Below are 16,031 nucleotides of genomic sequence, written 5' to 3'. Positions count from 1 at the left end.
TCCTAGAATCCTAGGGGGAGCCTGGTGGGCTGACGTCTATGGGGTTGCACAGAGTTGGACACGACTGAAGCAACTTAGCAGGAGCAGCAGCAGTTGGTAAAGAATCCGCCTGCAATGCAGGAGACCCGGGTTCGAATCCTAGGTTGGGAAGAACCCCTGGAGGAGGGAACAGCTACCCACTCCAGTACTCCGACCTGGAGAATTCCATGGACTGTATAGTCCATGGGGTCCCAAAGAGTTGGACACAACTGAGTAACTTTCCCTTCATTTGGTGATTTTACTAAAGATGGCTCCCACCTTATGAAAACAGACTCATAGACCCAGAAAACAAGCAGCTGGCTGCTGGAGGGTGGAGGAAGGCAATTTGGAGAAGAGCATCGAGAGGCAGAACCCTCCAGTTAGGAAGTAAATAAGTCACGGGATGTAACACACAGGATAAAGAATATGGTCAACGATATTGTAATAACTCTGTGTGGGGACAGATGGTTACCAGACTGACCGTGATGATCACAGCGTGTGCAATGTGAAGTCATTCAGTATACCTGAAACACAACACTGCATTAGCTACATGTCAATCGTTTCAGACTTCCCTCGTGGCCCGGTGGATGGGAATCCACCTGCCAGTGCCTGGGACACAGATCCCTGGTCCGGGAAGATTCCGTATGCCATGGAGCAATTAAGCTACTGAGCCCGAGCTCTAGAGCCCACGTGCCTCAACCACTGAGCCCGCATGCCTAGAGCCTGTGCTCCGCAACGAGAGATGACACCATGATGAGACATCGACACGCTACACGTACAGAGCAGCTCCTGCTCGCCGAAGCTAGAGAAGAGCCCCCACAGCAGCGAAGTCCCAGCACAGCCAAAAATAAATAAATAAAAGATTTTTTTAAAGTTTGCTCCCACCTATACTTATTCCACAAATGTTTATTAAGTTACCCAAATACACCAGACGGTGTTTTCTAGGTCCGACATAAAGCACCCCAGACTGGGGGTCTTAAACAAGAGAATTTTCTCCCAGTCTCAGAGGCTGGAAAGTTCAAGACCAAGGTGTCAGCAAGGCTGGTTTCTCCCGAGGCCTCTCTCCTCGGCTTGGGGACACCCGTCTTCTCTCTGCCACCTCCACGGTCCCCGCTCTGTGCAGCTGAGTCCTCGTCCCCTCTTCCTGTAAGGACACCAGTCGTAGCCCATCGGGACCCCCTAGTGACCTCTTCCTGACCTGACATCATCTGTCAAGACTCGTCTCCAAATACAGCCCCATTCTGGGAGACTGGGGGTTCGGACTTCAACTGGCCAATTTTGGATGGACACAACTCAGTCCATAAGATGGATATTGAATTTTAAAAAAGACAAAGAAAACAGAGTCCTGGGACCCCTCAGAGTCTGGGAGATGTGACTACGGCCCCACCCAGAGAAGAGCTCAAACCCGCACGGGACCATCAAGGCAGGAGCCCAGAAAAGGAAGGCATGGGGGCTTGCCTCACCCAAAACCATCGTGAAGAAACCCTACCCGGCCCAGCAAACCGTGTGCGTGCCTGTGTGTGTGTGTGCGTGCGCGTGTGCGTGCGTGTGTGCGTGTGTGTGTGTGTGTGTGTGTCCAGGCCACAGATGCTACGTCACCTGTGCTGCAGGTACCAGTGGCTCCCACCACATCCCTGTCCCCAGGGAAGTCTTTCAGGGAGCCATGCCACATCACCTTTCCAGGCGGCACTCAGCAGCCTCGGCGCTCAGGTCAAGGCCCGGAGAGGAGAAACAAGAGCACAGCACAGAGCAGAGGTCACAGAGCAGAGGTCACAGAGCAGAGGTCAAAGAGCGAATCCCTCCTCCGTCCAGCCCCTCCTTCTCCCCAAGAAGTCCCCCGCCGTCCCAGCTGCTAGCTCCATCCAGCAAACACTGCTCTTACAAACAGCTGACCCAGATTCTCGGCTTGAATTAGGATGTTTCCCAGGCAGGCCAGGACGTACAGGGATGAATTTAAATGTTTCTTAAAAGCAAACTCGGGCTGCCCTCCGCAGCGGGGACAGCGGTGTGGGCACCAGCCAGCGGCCGGGACCCCCAGGCGGGACCTCATCACGGTTGCCGCATCTTGGGCCTCCTTCCCCATGCTCCACACTGACTCACGGAACCACTGCAGAGACATCTGTGTTTTAAATTTTAATTAACCCACATTCTTTCCTAGATCTCCTGACCTGATTTTCCATTCTCTCTCTGCTGGGACCTCTGTGTAGCAATAGAATCACGTTCCATTTTAACCCCAATACCCATCAAACAGGGACTTGACCCTCCAAGCAAAGGACACACACATCAGGCAGCAAGCAGGAACTGGTGACAAATGAATGCGTTGGTTAGGGCCACTGTTCCCCTGGACCACTGCAGCTGGGATCACAGAGGTGGAGGGGAGGGGCCCAGTCCAGGCCAGTCATGGGCAAGGGAGTGTGGACCCTGCAGATCCAAGAATGGTAATCAACCCAGGGTCCCAGCTGCTGAGTCTGAAATTCATGCTCCCCGCAGCCCCTCCCAGCCAGGGACCTAGAGCAGCAAGGTGGAGAAAGCAGGCCTGCTCCTAGGAGCCAGCTCCTCTGATGGCCTGGCAGGACCTCTCATAGGCTGCAGGGCTCCCAGGATGCCATCAGTCTCCCCTCCTTCCCTGGGGTGCGACCTGCATGCCTGCCCACCCCCTCATGTTCCCTCCCACAGACATTCTCATGTTAAAACGTTTAATCCCCTTGCTTCTCAGAAAGTGAAAGTCGCTCAGTCTCTTTAAGACCCCAGGGACTATATACAGTCCATGGAATTCTCCAGGCCAGAATATTGGTGTGGGTACCCTTTCCCTTCTCCAGGGGATCGTCCCAACCCAGGGATTGAACCTAAGTCTACCCACATTGCAGGTGGATTCTTTACCAGCTGAGCCACCAGGGAAGCCCAAGAATACTGGAGTGGGTAGCCTAGCCCTTCTCCAGGGGATCTTCCTGACCCAAGAATTGAACCGGGGTCTTCTGCATTGGAGGCAGATTCTTTACCAACTGAGCTATCAGGGAAGCAAAACAAAGAGACCAGCTGCCAGGCCTCATGCCTCCTGAGCTGACCCCATCCTCCACCAGACAGTGGCCAAGCCCTTCCTCCCGGTCCCCCACCCCCAGAGTCTGTCCTTCAATGCAGCAACCAGACTGACCCCACCTGTGGCCTGACCCTGCTCCTGTCTGACCAGACATCTTCTGCAGCCCCTTTTCTCCCTCTGCTCTGGCCCCCGCCCCCATCTCTCTGCACAGCTGTTCCCTCCACCAGCAGCTCTTCCCAGACGCCTCCTCCTCCACTCGTTAGACGGGCCCTGACCACCAGCTCCTGGGGCAGCCTCCCCTCCCCCTCCCTCTGCTCCAGTTTCCTCCACGGCAAGGATACCTGCTTACAGAAGAAACAGTTCACAGCGTCACTCACTCTGCCTCAGCACTCCACAAGAACAAGGCAGGCCGCGTATCCATTTGCTTACCAGCGAAGCCCCAGGAACCAGGAAGGGCCCCTGCATTAAACAAGGGGACGATGGAGCAGAGGAGAGAAAAGCCAAGCGTCTTTACACCGTCATCTCCTAGGACTTTTCAGAAGAGGAAAATAAAGGGGAGACAAAGAAATGGTAAAACTTTTCAGAGCAGAAAAGAGACTCAAGTTTTCACTGTGAAAGAATAAGCTGAGTCCGGAGAGGGACAAAAGTAAAATAAAAATGAACTCTATTCACAATATATAAAGAACTCTTGAAACTTAGAAAACAAACACCACAATTTTTTAAAAGGCCAACAAATTTGAACTGACACTTCACCAAAGAAGTCACACAGATGGCAAAAAGCATATAAAAGATGCACAACGTCATTAGTCATTAAGGAGATGCAAATTAAGGCCACGATGAGGTGCTGCTATGCACTTATTAGAAAGACTGAAATGAAAAAGGTGGACAAGGCGCTTCCCTGGTGGTCCTGTGGCTCCACACTCACAATGCAGGGGGCCCAGGTTCAATCCCTGGTCAAGGAACTAGATCTCACATGCCACAGCTGAAAAAAAGAAAAGAGGAGACTGTCCAGCACGTCACAGTGAAGACGGAAGGTCCCGCGTGCGGCAGCAAAGACCCAGTACACCCAAATAAATAAGTGAAATATTTTAAAAATTAATTAATTAATTAAATGGTGTTCTGTTTAAAGGAAAAAAATTTTTTAAATATGGCCAATTTTGTTGCCCAAGCTGTTCCAGGCCCTTGCTCAAAACCTACCATCCCCCACCTTTACCACGAGTTAATAAATCCTTAAGCCACAGGTTCTAGAGGTAAGAAAGGAAGCTCTAGAGAGAGCCAGACAAAAACCAGATGGCACAGACTGGAATCAATATGGCCTTGAATCTGACCTCCAGTAGACCCTGAGTCCATTATACCCTGATTTTAATATACTAATGTATTGAATGACACACCTATTGGCTGCGTGACTGGAAATTACAAACCAAAAAAGGACCTTTGTCAGCAAAGTGATGTCTCTGCCTTTTAATACGTTATCTAGGTTTGTCATAGCTTTTCTTACAAGGAGCAAGCATCTTTTAATTTCATGACTGCAGTCACCATTCTCAGCGATTTTGAAACCCCCAAAAATAAAGTCTGTCACTGTTTCCATCATTTCCCTATCTATTTGCCATGAGCTAGTGGAGGTGATGGAATTCCAGCTGAGCTATTTCAAATTCTAAAAGATGATACTGTGAAAGTGCTGCACTCAATATGCCAGCAAATTTGGAAAACTCAGCAGTGGCCACAGGACTAGAAAAGGTCAGTTTTCATTTCAATCTCAAAGAAGGGCAATGCCAAAGAATGTTCAAACTACTGCACAATTGAATTCTCTCACACACTAGCACAGTAATGCTCAAAATTCTCCAAGCCAGGCTTCAACAGTACGTGAACTGTGAACTTCCAGATGTTCAAGCTGGATTTAGAAAAGGCAGAGGAACCAGAGATCAAATTGCCAACATCTGTTGGATCATCAAAAAAGCAAGAGAATTTCAGAAAAACATCTGTTTCTGCTTAATTGATTACACTAAAGTCTTTGTGTGGATCACAACAAACTGGAAAATTCTTCAAGAGATAGGAATACCAGATAAACTTACCTGCCTCCTGAGAAATCTGTATGCAGGTCAAGAAGCAACAGTTAGAATCAGACGTGGAACAACAGACTGGTTCCAAATTGGGAAAGGAGTACGTCAAGGCTGTATACGGAGAAGGCAATGGCAACCCACTCCAGTACTCTTGCCTGGAAAATCCCATGGACGGAGGGGCCTGGTAGGCTGCAGTCCATGGGGTCGCTAGGAGTTGGACACGACTGAGCGACTTCACTTTCACTTTTCACTTTCATGCATTGGAGAAGGAAATGGCAACCCACTCCAGTGTTCTTGCCTGGAGAATCCCAGGGACGGGGAGCCTGGTGGGCTGTCATCTATGGGGTTGCACAGAGTCGGATACGACTGAAGTGACTTAGCAAAGGCTGCATATTGTGACCCTGCTTATTTAACTTATACGCAGAGTACATCATGAAAAACGCTGGGCTGGAGGAAGCACAAGGTGGAATCAAGATTGGGGGAGAAATACCAATAACCTCAGATATGCTCCATCCTAAAGGAGATCAGTCCTGGGTGTTCATTGGAAGAACTGATGTTGAAGCTGAAATTCCAATACTTTGGCCACCTGATGTGAAGAGCTGACTCATTTGAAAAGACCCTGATGCTGGGAAAGATTGAGGGCAGGAGGAGAAGGGGATGACAGTGGATGAGATGGTTGGATGGCATCACCGACTCAATGGACATGGGTTTGGGTTGATTCTGGGAGTTGGTGATGGACAGGGAGACCTGGCGTGCTGTGGTTCATGGGGTCGAAAAGAATCGGACACGACTGAGTGACTAAACTGAACTGAACTGATGCAGATGACACAATCCTAATGGCAGAAAGCAAAGAGGAACCAAAGAGTCTCTTGATGAAAGTGAAAAAGGAGAATGAAAAATCTGCCTTAAAACTCAATATTCAAAAAACTAAGATCATGGCATCAAGTCCCAATAGATAGATAAGGGAACAATGGAAACAGTGACAGTCTTTATTTCCTTGGGCTCCAAAATCCCTGAAGATGGTGACTGCAGCTGAAATTAAAAGACACTTGCTCCTTAGAAGAAAAGCTATGACCAACCTCGACAGCATATTAAAAATCAGAGACATTACTTTGGCAACAAAGGTCCGTCTAGTCAAAGCTCTGGTTTTCCCAGTAGTCATGTATGGATGTGAGAGTTGGACCATAAGAAAGCTGAGCACTGAAGAATTGATGCTTCTGAACTGTGGTGTTGGAGAAGACTCTTGGGAGTCCCTTGGACAGCAAGGAGATCCAACCAGTCAATCCTGAAGGAAATCAGTCCTGAATGTTCACTGGAAGGACTGATGATGAAACTGAAGCTCTAGTACTTGGACACCTGATGTGAAGAGCTGACTCACTGGAAAAGACCCTGATGCTGGGAAAGACTGAACACAGGAGAAGGGGACGACAGAGGATGAGATGGTTGGATGACATCACTGACTCGATGGACATGAGTTTGAGCAAGCTCCAGGAGTTGGTGATGGACAGGGAGGCCTGGGGTGCTGCAGTCCATGGCGTCACAAAGAGTCAGACAAGACTGAGCGACTGAACTGAACTGATTTTCCATGAAGTGATGGGATCCAATGCCATGATCTTAGTTCTCTGAAAGTTGAATTTTATGCCAGCTTTTTCACTCTCCTCTTTCACCTTCATTAAGAGGCTCTTTAGTTCCTCTTTGCTTTCTGCCATTAGGGTGGTATCATCGGCATATCTGAAGTATGTGTTAGTCACTCAGCCCTGTCTGACTCTTTGCAACCCCATGGACTGGAGCCTTCCAGGCTTCCTCTGTTCATGGAATTCTCCAGGAAAGAATACTGGCATGGGTTACCATTTCCTTCTCCAGGGAATCTTCCCAACCAAGGGATAGAACGCAGGTCTCCTGCATTACAGGCAGATTCTTTACCATTTGAACCACCAAGGAACCTCTGTATCTGAGGTTGTTGATATTTCTCCTGGTAATCTTGATTTCAGCTTGTGATTCATCCAGCCCAGCATGTCTCATGACGTACTGTATGTATAAGATAAATAAGAAGGGTGTCAATATACAGCCTTGACGTACTCCTTTCCCAATTTGGAACCAGTTCATTATTTCACATCTGGTTCTAACTGTTGCTTCTTGGCCTGCCTACAGGTTTCTCAGGAGACAGGTAAGGTGGTCTGGTATTCTCATCTCTTTAAGAAATTTTCCAGTTTGTTATGATCCACACAGTCAAAGGCTTTAGCATAGTCAATGAAGCAGAAATAGATGTTTTTCTGGAATTTTCTTGCTTTATCCATGATCTAACAGATGTTGGCAATTTGATCTTAGTTCCTTCTGCCTTTTCCAGATCCAGCTTGTACATCTGGAAGTTCTCGGTTCACATACTATTGAAGACCAATTTGAAGGATTTTGAGCATTACCTTGCTAGCATTCGAGATAAGCGCAATAGTCCGATAGTTTGAACAGTCTTCAGCACTGCTCTTCTTTGGGATTGGAGTGAAAACTGACCTTTTTCAGTCCTGTGGCCACTGCTCAGTTTTCCAAATTTGCTGGCATATTGAGTGCAGCACTTTCACAGCATCATCTTTTAGGATTTGAAATAGCTCAACTGGAATTCCATCCCCTCCACTAGCTTTGTTCATTGCAATGCTTCTTAAGACTCAATTGACTTCACATTTCAGGATGTCTGGCTCTAGGTGGGTGACCACACCCTTGTGGTTATCTGAGTCATTAAGACCTGTTTTGCACAGTTCTGTGTATTCTTACCATCTCTTCTTAATGTCTTCTGCTTCTGTTAGGTCCATACCATTTCTGTCCTTTATCGAGCCCATCTTTGCATGAAATGTTCCCTTGGTATCTCTAACTTTCTTGAAAGAGCTCTAGTCTTTCCCATTCTACTGTTTCCTTTATTTCTTTGCATTGATCACTTAGGAAGGCTATCTTATCTCTCCTTGCTATTCTTTGGAACTCTGCATTCGGTTGGCTATATCTTTTCCTTTCCCCTCTGTTTTTCACTTCTCTTCTTTTCTTAGCTATTTGTAAGGCCTCCTCAAACAACTCTTTTGCCTTCCTGCATTTCTTTTTCTTGAGGATGGTTTTGGTCACCACCTCTGTACAATGTTACAAACCTCTATCCATCGTTCTTCAGGCACTCTGTCCATCAGATCTAATCCCTTGAATTTATTTGTCACTTCCACTGCATAATCATAAGGGAAAAGATCTAGGTCACAGCTGAAGGCCTAGTGGTTTTCCCTACTTTCTTCAACTTAAGTCTGAATTTTGCAATAAGGAGCTCATGATCTTAGCCACAGTCAGACCCAGGTCTTGTTTTTGCTGACTGTATAGAGTTTCTCCATCTTCAGCTGCAAAGAATATAGTCAATCTGATTTTGATATTGAGCATCTGGTGATGTCCATGTGTAGAGACATCTCTTGTGTTATTGGAAAAGGGTGTTTTCTCTTACCAGTGCATTCTTTTGGCAAAACTCTGTTAGACTTTGCCCTGCTTCATTTTGAACTCCAAGGCCTAACTTGCCTGTTACTCCAGGTATCTCTTGACTTCCTACTTTTGCATTCCAATCCCCTGTAATGAAAAGGACATCTTTCTTTGGTGTTAGTTCTAGAAGGTCTTATAGGTCTTCATGTAATTGTTCAACTTTGGCTACTTTGGCATTAGTGGTCAGGGCGTAGATCTGGATTACTATCATGTTAAATGGTGTGCCTTGGAAATGAATAAAGATCATTGTATCGTTTTTGAGACTGCACCCAAGTACTGCATTTCGGACTGTTTTGTTGACTATGAGGGCTATTCCATTCATTCTAAGGGATTCTTGCCCACAGTAGTAGATATAATAGCCATCTGAATTAAATCTGCCCGTTCCCATCCATTTTAGTTCACTGATTCCTCAAATGTCAATGTTCACTCTTGCCATCTCCTGTTTGACGACTTCCAATTTACCTAACACTCCAGGTTCCTATGCGATATTATTCTTTACAGCATCAGACTTTACTTTCACCACCAGACACATCCACAACTGGGCGTCGTTTCTGCTTTGACTCAGCCTCTTCATTCCTTCTGGAGCTATTTCTTTGCTCTTCCCCAGCAACATATTGGAAACCTACCAACTTGGAGGGCTCATCTTCCAGTTTCATATCTTCTTGACTTTTCATTCTGTTCATGGGGTTCTTAGGGCAAGAATACTAAAGTGGTTTGCTGTTCCCTTCTCCAGTTGACCACGTTTTGTCAGAACTCTCCACCGTGATCCTGTCTGTCCTGGATGGCCCTGCATACGTGGGTCATAGTTTCATTGAGTAACACAAGGCTGTGATCTGTGTAATCATTTTGGTTAGTTTTCTGTGGGTTCCATTCGGAAAGCCATGGGGTAGCAGTTCCTCCTTCTGTCTGCCCTTTGACGGATGAGAATAAGAGGCTTGTGCAAGTTTCCTGATGGGAGGGACTGACTATGGGGAAAACCAGGTCTTGCTCTGGTGAACGGGGCCATGCTCAGTAAATCTTTCCAATTTTCGGCTGATGGGCAGGGCTGTGCTCCCTCCCTGTAGATTGGCCTGAGGCGGCCCAGTCCTGGAGTCCACAGTCTCTATGGTAGCATTACAGCCTCTACAATAAGGCTAACAGCAACCTGCTGCACGAGAACTTATGCTAACATGCTGCGCCTCCCTGGACTGCTGCTGTCCGTGTTCCTGACCCTGCAGCAGGCCGCTGCTGACCCGTGCCTCGACAGGAGACCCTCAGACTCTCACAGGCAGGTCTGGCTCGGCCTCCTGTGGGTTAGTGCTCCTTTCCCCTGGGTCCTGTTTCACACAAGGTTTTGTTTGTGCCTTCCAAGAGTCTCTGGCGGGTATGGGGTTTGATGTTAATGTGATTGCGCCCCTCCTGCCATCTCGTTGCAGCATGTCCTTTGTCCTGAGACGTGGGGTATATTTTTTGGTGGGTCCCAACATGCTCCTGTCGATGGCTGTGCAGCCGCTAGTTGGGATTCTGGTGTTCTCGCAGGAGAGGACGAGCGCACGTCCTCCTACTCCGCCATCTTGGATGTGTTCACAGGCACAGACGTATATCCAAACTTAGCAGGTTATACATTTTAAACATGTGCAGTTTATTGTATTTAGTTACACCTTAATACTGGGCTTCCCTGGTGGCTCAGACGATAAAGCATCTGCCTGCAATGCAAGATACCTGGGTTCGACCCGTGGGTTGGGAAGATCCCCTGGAGGAGGGCATGGCAACCCACTCCAGTACTCTTGCCTGGAGACTCCCTATGGACGGAGGAGCCTGGCAGGCTACAGTCTATGGGGTCGCAAAGAGTCGGGCATGACTGAGCGACTAACACACACACATATAATATTATTCAGCTTTACCAGGAATACAGATGGTCAGTAAATTATGGAAAAACAACCAAATCACCAAGACAGTAATGTGACTTCAAACAAGTGTGTACCAGACAACAAGGTTTACCGTAGAGCACAGGGAACTGTATTCAGTATTCTGTGATAAACCATAATGGAAAAGAATACTTTAAAAAAGAATATATATGTGTGTGTGTGTGTATAACAGAGTCACTTTGCTGTACAGCAGAAACTAGCAACGTTGTAAACCAACCATACTTCAACGAAAATAAAATGTGTAACTGATAACACAACCTCAAGACCTCTAAAGTGAAGACTGGAGAACTTCAAAGAGAAAAGGCACAGAGCAACTGTCTTAGGAAGAGATTTCAACTCATCCTTCAGATATTGATCCTTCAGATACTGACAGAAAAAAAACCAGCATGGAGGTAAAAGATCCGGAGCCCAGTGGGTAACACACAGAGTTCTGTGGCCTGTAAGGGAAGAATGCACACAGGTGCCCTTGATGAGAACCTGTCATGGGCCTCCCTGTGGTCCAGTGGCTAAGACTCCACAGCCCCAGTGCAGGGGCCCAGGGAACTGGTGAGGGAACTGGATCCCCCTGAGTTCACACTAAGTGGTCCCGTAGTAACCCCACTAGAGTTCGCCACAACTGAATGATCGAGGGCAGCCAAATAAACAAATATTAAAAAAAAAGTCTGCCATGGGCCCAGCTGTCCTCCACCTGCCTTATACAAGGTCCAGGGAGGCCCCTGGGGGCTTCCGAGTCCCCCACGGGCCACAAGTCCCAAGAGTGGGGACAGCAGCCGGTTCGCTGGGATTTCCCAGAGCCTGACACCAGAGGACTGGTCACCCCGCACCCTCACCACATGCAGACCAAGGCCCATTTCCTCTTGCCCCTCAATGGGCCTCGGAAGGGCAGATGCTGCCCAGCATTGGCTCCCCTGTGGCCACCGCTCTGCTTGGCGCCTTGGAGAGCTCTCCTTCCACCGCTTTCAGGCATACACCTGCGGTCACACTTCACACTTCACTTCACTGCTTCTTCATCCTCCACGAGCCCATGTCCCTGTTTCATTCTGAGCCCTTACACCTGCTGTTCCCTGCCTGGAACGTCCCCCACTCTGCTCATCTGGCCATTTCCTGCTCAGAATGTACAGCTTTGTGGAACCTGTCACTTCCTGAGTCAGCGCCCTGGGTTCCCCTTTGCGCTCAGCTTGTCAGGTTCCTGCTGTCTCTGGTTTACATCTGTCCACACCCGAGAGCAAGGACCACAGCCATCCGGGTCATCGCCGTATCCTGGGGCCTCACACATGGCCTGTATTCAGGAGGTGGCTGATAAACATAATTACTTAGCTGATCAAAAGCGGAGGCTATGACATAGCACTCCCCACCCTCCTCCCCAGCTCAGCCCTGCCTGCCACCGCTGGGGGGCTACTTTGCTTTCCAAAGGCGGTCTCTGCTTCCACACCTCCACCTCTGCGGTTGGCTCCTGCTATTCACCACCCCAGGACAGATGCCAACCATCCCCTCCTTCTGCCTCTGAGGCTGGGTCTCCTTTCCTGCCCACCCCAGCCCACGGTGCTTCTCTGAACACGAGGCATTCTGGATTTAGCAGTTGTCACATTGCATCAGACATAGAAAGTCGGTGTTCTTGGAGGCATGGGGGAGGTACTCAAGGTGTGCTGCTGGATGAATGGAAAGTCAGGGCCGCTGGAGGAGATCCTGGAAGGTTAGCATCAGATGCTCTCTCAGGCCCATTGCCCCTCAACCGGGTGCTTTCCTGAGGGGAAAACAGCTGGGGATGACTCTTCCACAGCTGTGTGAGTAGTATCACTACACCCCGTCCCCTGAGGCGATGGGGTCTCATCACCAACCCTGATACTCAGCACCCAGTAGCTGATGCGGCAGGACACCTTCCGGGTGCCACAGCAGCCCAGATGCCAATTGTAGCATCCGGTCACCAGGAAACTGGCTGGAAAGCAATGGAGTGTCCCAAAGAGGGTCACAGAGACCCTTGGTCCCCTGGTGGCCCTTGGGAGGATGAAGCATGATAAATAGATCTTTTTGTTTCAAAGTCTAGATCTCTCAAAGCAGCAGATTCAGTTGTTCAGCCTGGGAAGTCATTGGCAATGGCATTTCCCAAAAAAGCAGTAGGAAGCTATTGCGTGGATGTGGGGCTCCCTAAACAGCCATAACAGTCCTGGATCCTGGAGTGGGCTGCCATTCCCTTCTCCAGTGGACCACATTTTGTCAGAACTCTTCACTATGACCCATCCATCTTGGGTGGCCCTGCCTGGCATGGTTCATAGCTTCCCTGAGTTACCCAAACTTCTTCACGATGACAAGTCTGTGATCCATGAAGGGGATAACAGTCCATAAACAGGTAGAAAAACTGGGGCTTGCCAAGGTGGAGGAGGGAACATGGGCATTCTCCAGGAGGGGACTGGCGAGAGCTAGAGGGGGTGCCAGGGCAGAGAGAAGGCCCACAGCATCATTTGGAAGAAGACGTGGCACCCATTCCAGTCCGGGGGCAGCAGGTACCCTGAATTCAGCACAGGCTCCATCCAAGGCGACCAAGCTGAACCGGCCAAGAAGCAACATCCCTGGTCACTTGGTTTAAAAGAGAAAGCGGCCAAGGGTGGCCCCTGACTGCTGAAGGCATCCTGACCTGTGTTGGGCCCACCCTGGGGAACTCCAGCTGCAGGAGGAAAGAGCCAGGCATGCCACAGTGGGAGGCCTGGGGTCCTGCAGGAGTCTCCTTGGAGCCCCCAAAATCCACATCCCTCCCTGGCCCCGAGGTCAAACCTCCACTCCACGAACAAGTCAATACAGCAAACACGGTGATCTCAGGGTGATCTCTGCCCCTTGAAGCAGAACATGAGAGAATGGCCAAAACAAATTTTCCCCCACCTCAGATCTTTCATTTGGGCCCTCGGCGTCCCCGCCTGCACCCCACACCTGCCGGCCACCTGGTCAAACGCCATCTCTGACCTCCCTCAGCTCTTCTAGGAGTGGCTGCCCCCAAACCTTCCGAAACAAAGCCTGACTGTAGCAGCAGGTAAATCACACCTTCTCCCCACACTCCAGGCAGGATACTAGCGCAACCTGCCCGGGAGGCACCGTGACCACCCCCATCTCATGGCTGACAAGCAGGGGTCCCCAGGGGTACAGTATGTGCTGGGGTCACACACCAGTGAGCCACAGAGCAGGTTTCAAACCCTGACCGCCCCCAGACTTCCAAGGCCTCAAGATTCTGGGTCCTCCAGCCCCGTCCTGCCTTCCTCCACGTTCCCAGCTGTCTCTTCAGTCCCTTCCCCGGGGCCTTCTCTGGGATTCCTCCCTACCCAAGGGAGCCTTCCAGGTTCTCCCCAGCCTGACGTGCCCCTGGCCCCTCAACTCTAAGCAGTGCATCTCGACCACCTGTCACCACGACCCCGTTAGAAAGTTTTACATGACTTCCCGGCACAGGTGTGCTTGATAAGGGACTAGTGATCCATTCTACATCCTTCCATTTTCTTTGAGATGCTCTTCCACATAAAATGTCCACCAAGAGTGAACCCCAAATCAATCTATGGACTTTAAGCGCTAATTATGTGTCGTTGGAGGTTCATCGACTGGAACAAAAGTCCCACCTGGTGGGGGTGTGCGTGGGGGGTGGGTTGTGGGGAGCCTGTGACAGGCGAGTAGTAGAGGGGAGCTCTGTACTTTCTGCTCAGTTTACCGTGAGCCCAAAGCTTCTCTAAAAAAATTAAAAATACACATTTAAACAAACACTCTTCTGGCCTCACTACACTGCTTTTACCCCTGGCCATCACCTGCAGAGTTGAATGTCCTAGAGAACTTGATCTTGATCATGCTTTTGGCCCACTTTTTTTTATTCCTCTTGGTGCTATACCAGGTTATTTAGATAAAATGAGTGCCCTCCCCAGGGTGGCTCACTGCTGGGGTTTGCTGGGACAGAGAGGAGTGGGAAGACCGGGAAAGTCCTGAGCAAACTGGAACAAGTTGTTCCCCGGAGTTCCCCTTGCAGCCAAAGCTCCGTTAGCGCCATGGAGTCTGACTTCTAACCCTTGAAAAGAACCTTGCTCAGAATCCACAGGAGGTGAACAGACATGGGCCACTGCTTTATGAAGATTATTCATATCGATGGCCCCTGTGCACCTGACCATGGGGATGCTTCCATAAATGCTGACTGGGCTGCATGGGACCGGAATGGTTTTAAATTCCATTCCTAAATGAGGGTCTCCTTTGTATCTCCTCGGCCCTCACCCCTTCCATGAGGATACGACTTCCAACACTCTGGCTAAAGAGCCACACAGCCAGAGGCAGAGCAATAAATGGATCTGTTCCCTGTCCAGGGGGCCAAGTCCAGTGACCGCACGTGGGGCTGTCCTGACATGGTCAGATGATACGCTTGACCTCGGAACTCTCCTTCTAGAGAACCTCAATTTCACAGCACGGCACTGTGATCTTGCTTTAGTGAGACAGATCATGACCTTGCCTGGTGGTCCAGTACTTAAGAATCATCTTCCAATGCAGGAGTTTCAAACTTGGGTTTGATCCTTGGTCGGGGAACTAAGATCCCACATACCAAGGGTCAATGAAGCCCAGGTGCCCCAGTGAAGATCCCGTGTGCTGCAACTAAGACCCAACACTGCCATAAATAAATAAACAAAAAGAGTCATTGGTAGGGGAGTGGAGGAGTGTGCTGGTCTTCCCAGAGCACATGATGACCTCAGGCATTTCATTCCCCTCCTCCCCTCCTCGCCAAGCACAACCACATCTGCAGGGGCCATATGCATTCCAGGTAGGCCAGCTCGTGCCGGTTCAGAGTTTTCTTAGAATAATCTGAATTCTCACAACTGATGTTAACAATCAAAGAGCCAGAGAAAAACCTGTCTTTTGCAAGACATGTTAAAATCTCTCAGAAGGCCAGCAGAAGCAGAGATGTGAAGATGTCCACCAATGAACTCCTTTTGGCATTTTAATCCAAACAACCAGATACAGATATAGCATATTGAAAAGCAGAGACATTACTTTGCCAACAAAGGTCCATCTAGTCAAGGCTATGGTTTTTCCAGTGGTCATGTATGGATGTGAGAGTTGGACTGTGAAGAAAGCTGAGCACCGAAGAATTGATGCTTTTGAACTGTGGTGTTGGAGAAGACTCTTGAGAGTCCCTTGGACTGCAAGGAGATCCAACCAGTCCGTTCTGAAGATCAGCCCTGGGATTTCTTTGGAAGGAATGATGCTAAAGCTGAAACTCCAGTACTTTGGCCACTTCATGTGAAGAGTTGACTCATTGGAAAAGACTCTGATGCTGGGAGGGATTGGGGGCAGGAGGAGAAGGGGACAACAGAGGATGAGATGCTGGATGGTATCACTGACTCGATGGACGTTGAGTCTGAGTGAACTCCGGGAGTTGGTGATGGACAGGGAGGCCTGGCGTGCTGCGACGGGGTCGCAAAGAGTCGGACACAACTGAGCGACTGAACTGAACTGAAGCTTTTTTAAAATATTTATTTATTTTTGGCTGAAGTGGGTTTTCAT

The sequence above is a fragment of the Bos grunniens genome, chromosome 21, assembly GCF_055505025.1.
Source record: "Bos grunniens cultivar Pamir isolate PY7600 chromosome 21, Bosgru_T2T1.0, whole genome shotgun sequence".
Classification (NCBI taxonomy): Eukaryota; Metazoa; Chordata; class Mammalia; order Artiodactyla; family Bovidae; genus Bos; species Bos grunniens.
This window is presented reverse-complemented; position numbering follows the sequence as displayed.